The following is a 15,977-nucleotide window of genomic DNA, read 5'->3' as shown; positions in this document are numbered from 1 at the left end:
ATGAAATGCACATTCCTGAACATGTGCTTCGCGCAGATATATATTATATTCCTCAAGATTGATGCATAGTCGTAAAACATGATCATTTCCCAATTGATACAACCTTCCTGCAATCAATTGAAGATTCTTGGATTGCTGAATAGCAATATGTTTCAGGTTGCATTCTCTTCTATCGAACTCTCCTCCATAGGTTAATAGGTTAACGACATTTTGAGACCACTTAGGTATCATTTCTATGTTGAACCAGTACGCATCTGGCATGTCGTCATCTACTCCTATAGGGTCTTCTCCATTCGTCAATCGCGAAAGATGATCAGCTCTAAGATGTGTTTTTCCTTTCTTTACTACTACCGTGAAGTCGAATTCCAGTAAGATAATGAACCATCTCACTATTCTCCCGGTATTGCATGGTTTATTCACTAGGTAGAGCAAGGCTTGGTGATCCGTAAAAAACACAAACTTGTTGGCTAGAAGATAATGCCAAAATTTCTTCACAGCATAGATCATTCCTAATCCTTCTCGCTCTGTTGTGGTGTAATTCTTCTCTGCATGGTTGAGCTGTCGACTGGCGTAACAGATAGGAAAATCCATGTTTCCTTCTTCTGGCTGAGCCAGAATGCATCCTATTGCATATGTTGAAGCATCTATGTGCACATGGAATATCTTCTCCCAATCTGGTGATTTCAAGACTGGAGCAGTAATGAGTGCCTCTTTCAATTTCTTGAACGATTCCTCACACTCCTCTGTCCATTCAAAGTTCACTATTAGCCTGTAAAGTGGTTGGCCTATTATAGCGTACATGTAAATGAATCGTCTATAATATCCACAATGTCCCATAAAGCTCTAGACTTGTTTCGCATTGGTTGGTCTAGGCATATCCACTATAACTTTTATCTTCTCTAAATCCGTGGATATTCTGTTTTGTGAGACAATATGTCCCAGAATTCTGCCCTGTCGGACCATAAACACACATTTCTCAGGATTGAGACAAATGCGATATGTCCTACATTTCTCAAATACTTTTCTTAGGTGTTCTAGATGCTCATCTCTCAGTAGAGAATGTACACATAAGTCATCCATGTATATTTCGAGAAACAGCCTTAAGTATTCTTTGAAAGCATGCGTCATCAGCCTCTGGAAGGTTGCGGGAGCATTGGTTAGACCAAAAGGCATAACCCGATAAGCATAAATTCCCCACTCCGTTGCAAAAGCTGTTTTATATTGATCTTCCAGTGCTATGGCTAGTTGGTTATATCCTGAAAAACCATCAAGAAAGGAGTATGTTGTTTTCCCTGATACACGCTCTAGAACATGATCAGTTATCGGCAGGGGATAATTGTCCCTGATTGTTGCAGCATTCACTTTCTTTAAGTTGACACACACTCGGAGTTTTCCGTTCTTCTTAGGTACTACCACAATCGGAGATACCCAATCAGTGTGTTCAATCTCGTATATGAATTCAGCTTCCATTAGCTTATCTATCTCCTCCTTGATTCGCTTAGCAAAAGTATCATTATATGTGTATGGTCTCTGTCTGCTAGGCTTTGCGTCTTGTTTCAGTGGGATTGAGTGTTGGCATATCGATGGGTCAACTCCCTTTAAGTCCTTATAAGACCATGCAAACACATCCCTGTACTCTCTGAGAAGACTCAAAAGTCTCTCTTCCTCGCTTGGAGACAAATCTGTGGCTATGTACACCGGTCTAGGCGTCTCACCTGGAGCTGCTAAATCAACTCTTTCTGCATCCTCCGGTCCGTCATAAGATTCGTTCTCCTTCCTCTCTCGAATAGGTGGGGTTAATATCACCTTCCTATCCTCTATTGTGAATTTCCTATAGTGAGAGGGAACATCCATGTTTTCCTTGATTTTGACGTTTTCGTCCTCTCCACTCTCAATTTCTGTCGTCCAAACTTCCTTCAGAGTTTTCTTGAGCTCTCTGTACTTGTTTCTACGTTCTAACTTGGACTCCGTGTATTCTCTGTTGCGCTTGTTCTTTTTTTATTTTTCTGTTTCAGTTTTCATTCCATTCTTTTGAACTTGATTTCTTGAGCCTCTTTTGTCTTTTCGTAAGCTCTTTTGATCACTGCCTCTCATTCTCCCAGAAATCTTATCCTTAACACAATCTTCAGCCTTTACTAGCATTAGGAATTGATTTTTTCCTCTTATTCTAGGCATCGGATTGGTTCTAACCCCTTTTGTTTTTTTCTTTGCTCTATAGTGTCTCTGGCGTTGTTTAGTTTGGTTCGGAAAATCATAAAATCGGACATCCGTTATAGTTTCTTCGTTTCCGCTTGAATTGTCCGTTGACTCGTTGTCTGCTTCATTTCCCCACTCTGGATGATTGGGAATGTCGTGAAACACCTCTTCTTCATCTTCTTTTTCCAGTGTACAGTTCTCAACATGAAATACGGAACCACGTCGTACCCGTCCTTGTCGCAAAATTTTGTTGTGGGACCATCCAGAATTGCACAAACATCTAGGGTTGCTAAAATGTGTGTCCATTCTAATGGTTCAAACGTGTCCTCTGGAAAGGGTTCTCTTACATAAGTTTCGTCTTCGATAGCCCTTTCTAAAACACATTCTTCTCGTTTCAGACTTCCACATTTCGAAGCTCCACACATCCATAACTCCTTGGGTTTACCTAACCAAGCTGGAAATTCGGATCCCGCCAAAGTAGCTGAATCAAACTCCTCTACCGGTGTTCGGTTCACATCTTTGTAGCTATGGTCTTTCAGGTTCACACGTGTAGTGGTTTCCATATTTCTCAAGTATATGTGATCGTAGCCCCAATCTTGGACCATTTTCAAATGTCTCATGAATGGTCTTCCCAATATGATATCATAGTTATTCTCCTTGGCAAAATCGACAATAGCAAAAGTATGTTCGTATTCAATGCCACAAGAAGTCACTACAACTTTCTCTAATACCCCCATAGGTTTTTCCATGTGTCCATCTGCTAATTGGAGTTTCAACCTAGTCTTCCTTATTGCTGGTTTCCCCCATTTTTTCCAGATTTCTTTTGTAGCAATGGCTACCCCTGCTCCGTTGTCTAGTATTGCCATCGTCTTCACTCCTTGGAATTCAACTGGTAAGGTTGTATTCCCCTCTTCACCTTCGCAATACTCTCCGACCTTGTTTAAGGGTACAGGCTTAGCGTTCTTCTGTGGTTTGCTCAGCTCCTCTATGCTCTCTTGCAATCTCGATGTTGGATCTTTTATCCCGAATTTCTCCATGAATTTTCCTACAGTGGTCCACATATGTGGTCTTAGCCTCAAAAGCTCAGCTAGAGTGATAGTGCATGTCACTGGTGTTGACAAGATCTCTATCAATCCTTGCGAGTCCATGACTTTTTCTGATGAGATTCTTCGTGAGGGAAGTGCTCTAATCTCAGATTTTGCTTCATACTCTCCTAAGTATGAAGGTAAGGTTTTCAGTGAATGAGGTTTGCTCTCCATTGTTCTAACAGAGCCCCCATCTCCCCAGTAAGATTGCAGATCCAAGTCCACTTGAGATCCTGCCTCAAATTCCACTATGGGAGGATTCCTGATGTCCTTTTCCCAATTTGTCTGATTAGCTTGGCTACTTAGCTCGTTTGCAAAGTTTGCCTCTCTCACTTGTTTCCAAAATTCATTGTAATCATCATCTCTTCCGTAAGACCTCTGTATGACTGGATGAAAACTCTCTATCTCCTGATCGGTTGTGTTCAATACTATGCAATCATCCTTTTGTGTATTTTCAGGCTTTTGTGCACTGGGAGTCTTTTCAGCTACCCGTGAAACGATAGTCTCTTGCTGGATTGGGTTTTCCTTCCCACAATTCATTGTTTCTTTTGGTGGTTCTAATAAGGCTTGTGCAGTCTCGATCATTCTCTGGCACATTTCAAGTCTCTGCTTTTCCAATTCCGCGTTTGGGTATGTCATCCACCTCTGTTCTTGTGTTTGGTTGTTCTTTAACCTAGCTTCGTAAGCTCTCATCAGTGCGTCCAATGGTTCGTGTACTTTGTCGACTAGCACTGATCCCCCTGAGCTTAAGCTCGTTGTTTCTTTGATACTCTTTTGTTTCGTTCTTTCCGGGCTCATCTCTCGTTTCCCGTTTTGACTCTCAAGTTTTTCTAATCTAGCTTTAGTTTGCTTTAGTTCCTCATCTAGAATAGCGTCTTCACGTTCTTTTCTCAACTTCATGCGTGATTTTCTAGCTTTCCATGTGTTTTTCTGACTCCGCGGTCCTTGACTAACCACTTCAGTCGCTAACTTTCCATTCTCAGGTTCTCTAGTGGTTTTCTTAGCTTGAGCTCTAGTAACAACTTGCGTTGGTATCAGAGTTTCATTTTCAGACCCACTGCTGGTAGGAATAGTTTCTAACATATTCAATGTCGTCTTTTGCACTTTGTTTGGATTCTTTGAACAATCCTCAATGAAGTGAGTAACCCCACACTCAGTGCAATAAGCGTTTATTCTAATGATTTCCGTATGTGGGCAAACATTCATCAGATGGTCACCTCCACACTTGTAACAGGGTCCTAGTGCTGGTCTTGGTCCCATTTGATTCGTCCTTTGTGGATAAGATGGTCTCTGTCCTGCTAACCCTCCATGAGCTATGAACATCAAGGTTCTTGCGTCCATATTGTATCTCTCTTCATCAGAAGCACTTGTAACTGTTGGTGTTCCAACATTCCCCATCATGCCCCATGGTTCTGGTTGTTTTGGTTCTTCTGGTGGGTAATACACTGTCGGAGACATGTGTGCACCCGATTCTTCGTAATAGGCTTGAACAGGCACTAAGGCTTGTTCTTCCTGATTCTCTAAGGTTGGTGCATATCTAATGCCCACTGGTCTTGCTCCTGGTAAAGGTGGTTGTTGTCCCAATACTGGTTGCGGTCTTTCTATCCCCATAGGTCCCGTTACATTTCCCGTTGGGTATCGAGGTACTGGATGTATCTGAGGTGGTGCTAATTGAGCAGGAGGTGCATACTGGCGCTCCCTTACATACCCTTTGTTGTAATAACACTCCTCTGTTGGATGATTTGTCCATTTTTTTTCAATAGCACACCATTTCAGTGGTTTTGGCAATGGTTTTTGGTATGGTGCCATCCTTTTTAGAGCATCTTCTATCATTTGCTCTACATTTGGCATGGTTGTTGTTTGAACATTCTTTTTAGTGGTAGTCTCGCTCGCTACGGAGGAGGAGCTACTGGATGCAAAATCTGTATCCGCTGACACCTCTCCATAAACCGTACGGTTATCCACTAAGTACAATGTCTCTCTCGTTACTTGCTCGAAACTTGTACAAGCTTTCAAGTGCAAGTCCTTCTTGAGAGTGTCGTTCCTCAGTCCCTCAATAAAGAGAACAGATAGTCTGTCATCTTGTGGTCGTTCACGTACTGGACATCTCTCAATGTATTGTTTGAAGCGAAGTGAAGCTTCCTTCACCTTTTCGTGTTCTCTCTATTTAAAAGCATATATTTGTGAGACCGTATTGTGCTTAATCCCTCGTTTTGAGAATTCCTCAGCAAACTCTCTTAGCAAATGGTCAATGTCATGGAATCCCCCTATGTTCATTGGTTGAAACCATGTCAATGCAGTACCTTCTAGAGTAAGACCAAATCCCTCGTATTGTGTATGGAAATCTGTTATCTGCTCAGCTCTTAAGACTTGCTTAAAGAGTGACACATGTGCATACGGATCTCCTGAACCACCATACTTCTTTGGCATACACTTGGCTACTTGAGATGGTCTCATACGTCTATGATCTGCTACCAATCTCATTGCTCCTGTGTCTCGGCTAAAGCTTTCTCTAGCATTGTGGACTTCATGGGTTACCCTTGTCGGTTCCTCTGTCCTGAATCTACTACTGGGAGGTAAATGTGATGGTTCCGCTTGAAATCTTGGACCTGGAGTGGTATAGGTGGGGATTGGAACTGCACTACCTCGATTCGTCTCCATTGACTCTCTCGAATGTAATGATCCCATTGGTCCGAGCTTCGAGTCCCAAGGTTGACTGAAAGAGTCAGCAACCTGAGTTCTTTGTCCTCCTGTTGTCCTAGAGTTTTGCACTCCAGTTGTTGGTACTGGTCTATGTGAGCTAGAAGTAACATAATACTGATGTAGTGGTCCCCCAAAGTATGTATATCCTTCTAATTCTTTCTTGCCCATTGTTGAGTATTGCCTGCCATACTTATCGTAAGCAGCAATTTTCACTTCCGATCCCTCTGTGTAGGTAAAGACATAGAGTCTTTTTTTGTCTGTCAACTCTTCGGTGTAGGGTTCTTCACATCTATAATAGAGATCTTGCTCCCCATTATTATATTTGTATAGCCCCACATAGATGTTATCAGTGTTGATCCTTGTAGTTTCATTCTCTCTTCTTAACCTCGCATTAGGGAAGTTCATTATTGGTGCTTTCTCCTCGAGTTCTTCATCTATTTTGGCTTTGGTGCCCATCAATCCCCACTTGTCCACAATGTTAGGGTTTAGGACTACCAAGTACATGGTACCCTCGTCATCTAGATATCTATCTCCGCTATAGCTCACAGGCACTAAGTCCTTGAACTCACTAGGTCTATCTTCTATCTTTACACAATAGCGGTCCATTCCGTCTTTGTAGATCTTTGCACCTTGCTCATTGTCGTACTGATATTTTATGAACAATAGCTTCATTGTGGCGGAAGGGTTTGATGATCCTGCTGCCATATTTTCTCTGTTGTTCCTGTTCGAGTGTTCGGTGAAAATCTCGTAAGACCTCTCCGAAGAAGTATCAGAAACACTTCCTTCAAAGATCGGCTCTAATGGTTGCACCCAACTTTGGTTTACACTTCCCTCGGTTCATATGACACTTGCTGGTTCCCCTTGTTTTGGTTGATTATTCCGGAGATTCCTGCCCGATCTCAAATTCATCAATTCCCCTAAAGGACTGTAACTTTTCCGTCTCGGCAATTTGTTTTCCCCAAGTTTTTGTGGTCAGAATTGATCCAAGCTGATTGATACTTGGTCAATTGTTTAATCTTGTCAGTTGGACATCTTCTGTTTCATCAAGTGAGAATTTTGTCGCAGTTATGCTGAAAAAGACATTATACGCGTATGATGTCTTTTTTTCACAGAATTTGACTATTTTGGTTATGCTCACTCTCAGTGGCCCCTTTATGCTCTGTTCACTCACAAAATTCAGTTTGAACTCTGTTTGAGCAAGTTATGGCTAGTTCAGGCTTTTCTTGGCAATTTTTTGCTTTTGACTTGTTTTTGGGTCAATTGTTATCCAAATGGGATGAAACTTGAAATATAACCTCTAGACAACTATTACAATGGATCTGTGTTAGCAATGTATCAAAATATGTCCAAAATTAGGTCAAAGACATCATACGCGTATGATGTCTTTTTCATCAATTTGGGTCCAAACTTGATATTTATGCTTCCTACAGTGCCTGTAACAATCTTGTCAGGTCAGATATCAAAAATAAGCAGTGGAAGTGCCAAAAGACATTATACGCGTATGATGTCTTTTGTCCCAGATTTTGACTATTTTTGGTTTTAAGCCTTCTCCAATGTTTATAATTGAGTTTCAAGTGTTTTTGTCAGGTTTGAATGTAAAAACAAGATCTGAATCAAAATTTCTTGTTCTTTGCGTTTTTTTGCTCTCTGACTTGGTCTTTTGGGTTTCTGAGAGTGTTAAAGCCCTTGTTTCAAGTTGATCTTAGGGTAAAACCCCACTTCTAAACACTCTGGCAATGTCAAATTTTCAATTTTAATCTCTGTTTAGGTCCTAAGACATCATACGCGTATGATGTCTAAAGTTGCAGATTTCCAGTTTTTCAGCACAAAACTCTTCCAATAGCTCTTTTAAGTGCTCAGCAACAATCAGTTACACAAAAAAAAATTCTGAACTTTGTTTATTGCATATTTCACTACCAAAGCGAATTTTTCAGTGATCTAACATGCAATCAAACACATCAAGCAAATAGAACACCAATTGATAGCTCTAGATCAGGATCAAATCAGGCCCTACCTAAGCTACTTCTAATCATAAAATGGATTTTTTGCAATTGAAAATATAAAGAGATTTACTACCACACAAGGAGTAGCAAATGCTTTTTATGTCAACAACCACTTAAACACCATCAAAAACAATCTAATCTAAGCTAAACTAAAAATACTGTCAACACGGAAGACCCAGGAATACCCCACTTCCTAGTATCTCTCGAGACCTTTGGAGTCCACCACTCCTAGATCTTTTCTAACTAAAGTATACAAAGTAGTTTATACGAGTCACCTCGTAGGATTAGTCTAAGGTCACCTACTTAGGGCTCTCGTCCCCGGCAGCGGCGCCAAATGTTAAGGCGGTTACGCCGCTAGCGGAAGCTAAATAGCAAGAACTCAACCAACAAGAGAATTTGTCAGACGAGGACGGAGCTTGACCCGCAGGCGCATGGAAACAACTAGGTGGGTGTCAAATCACCTACTCGACCTTCTAATGACAATCACTACTAAGGAAATCAAATCTAAGTTCTAAAATACGCAAGTGACTGAAATCTGTACTACGAACGAATGCTATACGAAACAGGATCTAGAATCATCGAATCGATCTCAAACTCAAGGGAAAGTCTATGCACTAGGTAAGACCAACACCCTAAAGCCTTGAACTGCAAAATCAACCTATAACCACTCCGTGCGGTAAACGCGTATGAAGACAGGCCAAAAAATACAGGTGACCGAAACTTGACCCCGATGGTACTAATGTGTAGCTCTACTCATTGTGGTTCTATAGATATGTTGCACGCTCTATTCCGACACACGAGTTGGAAGAAAACTCACACAGAAGCTCGTAGGAGCTTACCACACATAGAAGCCGATAACGCGCACTCTTGGTATCTGTGCGTAGCTCTCACCGTTGCTAACACAATGGTGGTGTCGCTTCTCCAATGGCGGCCCCGTAGCTCGTGTAGCAAGAAGATAAGACTCTCTCTCTCTCTCTCTCTCTCTCTCTCTCTCTCTCTCTCTCTCTCTCTCTCTCTCTCTCTCTCTCTCTCTCTCTCTCAGACACAGTCACGGCGCTCAAAAACTCACTTTGATTAATAATTGAATCTCTCTTAGGTTACAAAACCTTGGCTTATATACCTCAGCCTTGGAGGTGAGAACATCTCTAATTATTTACATCAACAGGTGAAATTACTTCGGGATTACAAGCTGGAAACTCAATTGAGTCCCGTTACTTAATGAATGGCTCAAATCAAAATTAATGTCGGAAAGACATTTATTACAATCAATGGTTACAAAATGATGGGTGTGAGCAAAAATGTGGGTGTGATCCTCTGCTGGCTCAACAGTGGCACATAAGAGGAGCCATATTCCCCTATTTTCGTAACCATGGTTCGAAAGTATGGAGACCTATCCACACAAAATAGAGCATGGAGAGTCGAAAGTTGAGACCCCATAATGAATACAAAATGGGAGATTGCAATGTGCATATGCCAAGGGAAACTCGATCACCGCGAAGCATGGAAGGCAATGTGGTCGTGGAAGAGGAATGGGGCAACCGACCTATCCACCTCTTCCTTCAATTTTGTTGAGGATGCTTTGGCAATGTGCAACGGAAGAGGACGGTGTAGATGCATTTGTCTTGAATGCTTGAGAGGTGTTGTCAAGGTTGGCTTCTCTTTGCTCTCGCGGTGTCGCTGTGGCGGAGAGATCAACGGCAACAAAACGGCCCCTCTTGGCCGCTTCCGCAACCTCATGCGCCATGAGCTTCTCAAGAAGCTCCAACCTCTTCTCGCGAGATACTCGAGGGCAAAACTTTACCTCGTGACCGGGTTCATGAAGAAGATGGGCTCGCACTTTGTTTACACCACCCGTTCTCTTGTATGGGCATAGCTTGCACGTCCATGGTCTTGCACTGCCACCTTTACCACGCGTACTAGAGTCGACTTCATCCCACCAGGACCATGTTTGCACGACAGGCCTCCTTCGAGAAGAGCCGGTTTGAAAAGTGGAGTTAGCCGGGGACGGAAGCTAGGGGGGACGGATGGGAACAATCGAAAAATCATCGGACCACGGGGTCGGGACATGCTTGCCGAGAACCGGGGACGACCGGACAAAAATTCAAATTTATTAAAAAATGACCGTTTTCAACGTGATGCCTCTATATACAGCTTGTTGACACATTGTGCTATACTTGTTTTCAGGCACCGAGAGTGAGCTTTTCCATGTATACATACAGGAGGATTCCTGTACAAAGGATGTAGCTATAAGGAGTGCACACTTATCTTGGGCACAAAATTTTCATAAATTGAATATATCTTCTCACTCAAAATAAGATTTTGCATAGTTTTCAAGGTGTATGGATAGGAAAAAACTTATTATAGCAAGAAATTGAGCTTCATAACCTAGTTATGTGACTAGATTTTTGTTACAATCAATACACAAAAATCTTGAAAATGCTGACAAAGAGGAAAATTTTGGTCTTTGTAGGCCTCTTTCATTAACATGATGAGGTTATGGGACAAAATCTAAGGTGTATAATGTATCTATAAGTCAATACCCATCAACTAAGCATTTTTCAAGGGTTCAAACTCATAGGCATTTTTTAATTGAACCTCATTTTAAAAATTTTGTAGTGCATAATTTCTTGCAAAAAAAATGCTATGAAAAACTAATGAAAGTGTGTATATAAATCTTCCAATTGTGTCCATACGAGCCATTTGTATACAAATAAGTGAGATGAACAAAAAATCTAAAAGTGGACTTTATTTTTAAGGCTTATATTTGATAAATTAAAAAACAAAATTACAACATGCGCAGTTTTTTGGATATGCCATAAATCACCAAATGAGGCTTGCATAACCATTAAAAATTATCACCTTATGTAATGGAGTCATAGATTTAGTATATATGCATCATGAGAAATTGTAAATTTATATGAAATAAATGTTTTTTGTGATCGTTAGTTGAATTTGTGAACGTTGCATATTTGATCCACACGACTTTCTATATTTAATTCTAGTCACAAAGGATTTTTTTCTCACATGACAATTGCAAAAATATCAAACACATATATAAGTAGCTACCACGGATTATTGCATGCACTGTGAGGGCCATACCCGGACTCGACCCTACTCACCTCCCTCAGTCCTCCACACCGTTCCAGGGAATGACGTAGATCTTTCTGCAAGTATCCCTCCCACTTGGGACCGACACTCAAACAGGACTCCGGTCTATCTCGAATGCCAACCCAAGGGGGTACTTCCCTTCACACCAGATCTTTATTTAGAAACTTTTAATTCATTTTCTTTCCTTTATCTGCTATAATTAGCTTGTAACTAGTTTCCTAACTAATCATGCAACACATTTAGTTTGAACCAATTCATCTTGCCTCCCCATTCAGGCCAAGATAATCGATTATTACAAGCCATCAAAATGGCATCACCTTCACAATATTCTCCAGAATTAAGTGTTTGGGAAAATCTCATCAAGTAATTTAATCATTCCTTCCTAAGAATTTTATTTCGAGAGGTATAGCACCATCTGGTGACAGATGCACAGGATAGCCCCTATATTCCTAGCCTTTCCAGTTCCTTTTTAAGCAACCAAGTAGAACAAATTTCCTTAATTAAATTCACATCATTGTCCCTGAGTATAACCTTCTCATCCAACTATTGGCATCAGGCCATACCTGGATTATGGCCGGTGTCCAATAAGATACCGCGGGTACTTCACCGAGCCGGGCAAAAATACAACAAACCCATTCATCCCTTATCCCTCGGGCATGAATGACCTAGGTATAACAACTTGCCGGTTACACTACCCTAGCCAAAAAGGGCCAATCTCTGACAAGTTTCCCAAGAGAATCCTCTCAATGGACCGACCTTTCAATAAAATTGATCCCAAGAAGATCTATATTGGTTCCCGGTCATTTCCAAACAATCTTTAAAACTCCTAGTTAAATCTATGTTTTCCAATGGGCTATCCCTATCACCTCTCGAGATTCCTTTTAACTCTCAGTGGGTAATTTTCAGGTTCATTCATTTATCAACTTTAATTCCTACTTTCATTAATTATCTACCAGCCAAGTTTATTTAGAAAATACAAGCGAGTTTTTGCCATAGGCCAACTTTTTAAGTTCAATCCCCGTTTTTGTCGATTCCCAGGTTTTTGTAATCCTTTGCCATCCATGGGGCATCTCCATGGAAGCTTGTAGAGTTTTCGGTTCAAACAACACGAAGATCAATTCCGGAAAGTTATCTCCTATCTCCCCCACCCCGTATTTGCAAAAAAACTTGAAATTGAAAACTTTAGAAATACTCTTCAATACCAAAAGTTGAACTACTTCTATCGAACTTAAACAACTACTCTTTTCTTATGGTACCTAGCTTTCCATTTTAGGAAGTTAGAAGGTCATCCTATAATTTATGAGTTTTCGAGCTTTCCATTAAAGCTTAAACCTAAAATACAAGGTAGTCACTAAAGCTTACACCTAAGTGCAAAGTTACCATTAAAACTTAGCTTACGAGAGAAAATCTACCTTTGAAGCTTAACTTTATGATGCATATATACTCTTATCACTTGACTCTAATTGCAAGGTTTCCATTAAAGCTTAAACCTAAAAAATGCAAGGTAATAACTAAAGCTTACATCTAAGTGCAAAGTTACCATTAAATTTTAGTTTACGAGAGAAAATCTACCTTTGAAGCTTAACTTTATGATGCGTAGATACTCTTATCACTTAACCCTAATTGCAAGGTTTCCATTAAAGCTTAAAACCTAAAAATGCAAGGTAATCACTAAAGCTTACATCTAAGTGCAAAGTTACCATTAAAGCTTAGTTTACCGAGTGCAAATCTACCTTTGAAGCTTAACTTATGATGCCTAAATACTCTTATCACTTAACCCTAATTACAAGGTTTCCATTAAAGCTTAAAACCAAAAATGCAAGATAATAACTAAATCTTACATCTAAGTGCAAAGTTACCATTAAAACTTAGCTTACAAGTGCAGATCTACTTTTGAAGCTTAACTTTATGATGCGTAGATACTCTTATCACTTAACCCTAATTGCAATGTTTCCATTAAAGCTTAAAACCTAAAAATACAAAATAATCACTAAAGCTTACATCTAAGTGCAAAGTTACCATTAAAGCTTAACTTACGAGTGCAAATCTACCTTTGAAGCTTAACTCTATGATGCGTAGATACTCTTATCACTTAACCCTAATTGCAAGGTTTCCATTAAAGATTAAAATCTAAAAATGCAAGGTAACCACTAAAGCTTACATCTAAATGCAAAGTTACCATTAAAGCTTAGCTTACGAGTGAAAATCTAGCTTTGAAGTGTAATTTAATGATGCTTAACTACCATTAATACTTAACCCTAATCCGAAGGTTACCATTAAAGCTTAAACCTAAAATTATGCACATAAACCTTCCTAGTATTAAAACACATGGATTAATTAATTCTACTAGAAATGAAGGTTACCTCCTCTAAAAAAAGAGGGAAGTGGGGTTGAAGTCCTTCTTGAAGAGATGTGAGGTTCAAGGAAGAAGGAAAAGGGATTTATGGTGAAGAGGTTGGAGAGAGAATCTTCTTCACAAAAACCCTCAAGGGTTTGGCCTTCAAGAGAGGGAGAGGATTGAGGGTTTGGTCTCCAAGAGAGGGAGACAGCAAGAGCAAGGTTTAATGGAAACCTTGAGTTACTTGAGCATAGTCTTTGAGCATGGCAAGTATGCAAGTAGCTTAGCAATATGTGTGTGTAAAAATACAAAGGAGAGGGGGTGTTTATATAGGAAATGGTGGGTGGAATTCTCTTCTCAATTCCTATTGGACCCCAATTCTCTTCTCAATTCCTATTGGACACCAAATTCTCTTTTCAAATGCTATTGGACCCCAAATTCTCTTCTCAAATGCTATTGGACCCCAATTTTCTTCTTAGTTCTTATCTCTTAACTTTACCTTTCAATTAAGTTAGTCTCTTTTTCTCCTAGTTCTCGATCTAGATCAGTTTCCAAGCGGCTTTTTGACGAAGAAGTATAAAAATAGTCTTAATCTTCTTGGGAAAATATAGGGATGATGTAATTTCTTATCCAAAATATCCTTGTCTTTTCATTCTAGAGTATAGTCTCGTCCGCATGACTTCTTTGTCGATCTTGCTTCTTCTAATTTATTTTCTAGGCTGAAGAAGTTCTAAATAGCTCTAGGGTTTAGGGAGGGACCTTATATGCACCTTGCTCTTTTTTTTCTTAGGCTAAAGTACGAGTTTTAATGAAACATTAAATGCCGTTTTGCGTAGGTTCTTTTTATGAGTGTACTTACTATTGAGGTTATGATCAAAAGTGAGGGATTAAAATTTCTATGAGTACTATGAATAACATTTTATAAGTTTGCAAAAGCATTTCTTGAGATGTGTTCTAAATTTCATATTCCCTTTTATTTAAATTTGTGAAAAAAGGACACTAAAGTGTCCTTTTTGGTACCAAACTAGTGTTAATAGTTCGGAAATCTTACATCTCCTTGGAAGCCAAAAAAACGCCTACAAGGAGATGACTTCTCAAGTCTTTGGCATCAGGAAATTAACAAAACCTTGGAAAGAGTAGAATATTGTCAAGATATACTCTTGCTAGTTGGTGCAAGGTCAAAGTATACATTCTTGTACTAACTATAATATTTTAGAATCACTCTTGCACCAACTACTATACCATGACCCTGTATTTGCACCAATTAAGATACCTTGACATGACACTCAAGTAGTATACCTTTACATCATACTTACACCAGCTGTCAGGTATTATACACTGATGTATACTTGCACCAACTACCATTTGTCTATCCTTTGTTGTTTGGGCCGCTTGCTCCACGACAAGCTTCTCTTTGTCAAGGAGGGTGGTGCGAAGCCTTGCGATGAAGGTGGCACATAAGAGGAGCCATATTCCCCTATTTTCGTAACCATGGTTCGAAATTATGGATACCTATCCACACAAAATAGAGGATGTTGTGTTAATATGGAGAGTCGAGAGTCAAGACCCCATAATGAACACAAAATGGGAGATTGCAATGTGCATATGCCAAGGGAAACTCACCGCGAAGCATGGAAGGCAATGTGGTCGTGGAAGAAGAATGGGGTGACCGACCTATCCACCTCTTCTTTCAATTTAGGATTCCAATTTTTGTTGAGGGTGCTTTGGCTATGCGCAACGGAAGAGGACGGTGTAGATGCATTTGTCTTGAACGCTTGAGAGGTGTCATCAAGGTCGCCGTGGTGGAGAGATCAACGGCAACTAAACGGCCCCTCTTGGCCGCTTCCGCGACCTCATACACCGTGAGCTTCTCAACAAGCTCCAACCTCTTCTCGGGAGATACTCGAGGGCAAAACTTCACCTCATGACCGGGTTCATGAAGAAGATGGGCTCGCACTTTGTTTACACCACCCGTTCTTTTGTACGGGCATAGCTTGCACGTTTATGGTCTTGCACTGTCACCTTTACCACGCGTACTAGAGTCGACTTCATCCCACCACGACCATGTTTGCACGACAGTCCTCCTTCGAGAAAAGCCGGCTTGAGAAGTGGAGTTAGCCGGGGACAGCGGCCCGGGGGGACAAAGGGGAACGATCGGAAAATCATCGGACCGCGGGGTCGCGGCATGTTTGCCGAGAACTGGGGACGGCCGGGGATGACGAAGGGGGGGATGACCGGGAACAGGGACGGGGACGGCCGGACAAAAATTCAAATTTTGAAAAAAATGACTGTTTTCAACGTGATGCCTCTTGATACAGCTTGTTGACACATTGTGCTATACTTGTTTTCAGGCACCAAGAGTGCGCCTTGCCATGTATACATAGAGGAGGATTCCTGGACAAAGGATGTAGCTATAAGGAGTGCACAATGGAAGCACACAAACACATTCATTAATGCACCCACTATTCTTAACTATGACTTTGTATAAATTATAGCGTATACTTTATAGATCAAAGTGATTTTCACCTCCCTTTTTTCCAAGTT

Source organism: Adiantum capillus-veneris, chromosome 22, assembly GCF_014529385.1.
Source record: "Adiantum capillus-veneris isolate H3 chromosome 22, ASM1452938v2, whole genome shotgun sequence".
In the NCBI taxonomy this organism is placed as follows: domain Eukaryota; kingdom Viridiplantae; phylum Streptophyta; class Polypodiopsida; order Polypodiales; family Pteridaceae; genus Adiantum; species Adiantum capillus-veneris.
This window is presented reverse-complemented; position numbering follows the sequence as displayed.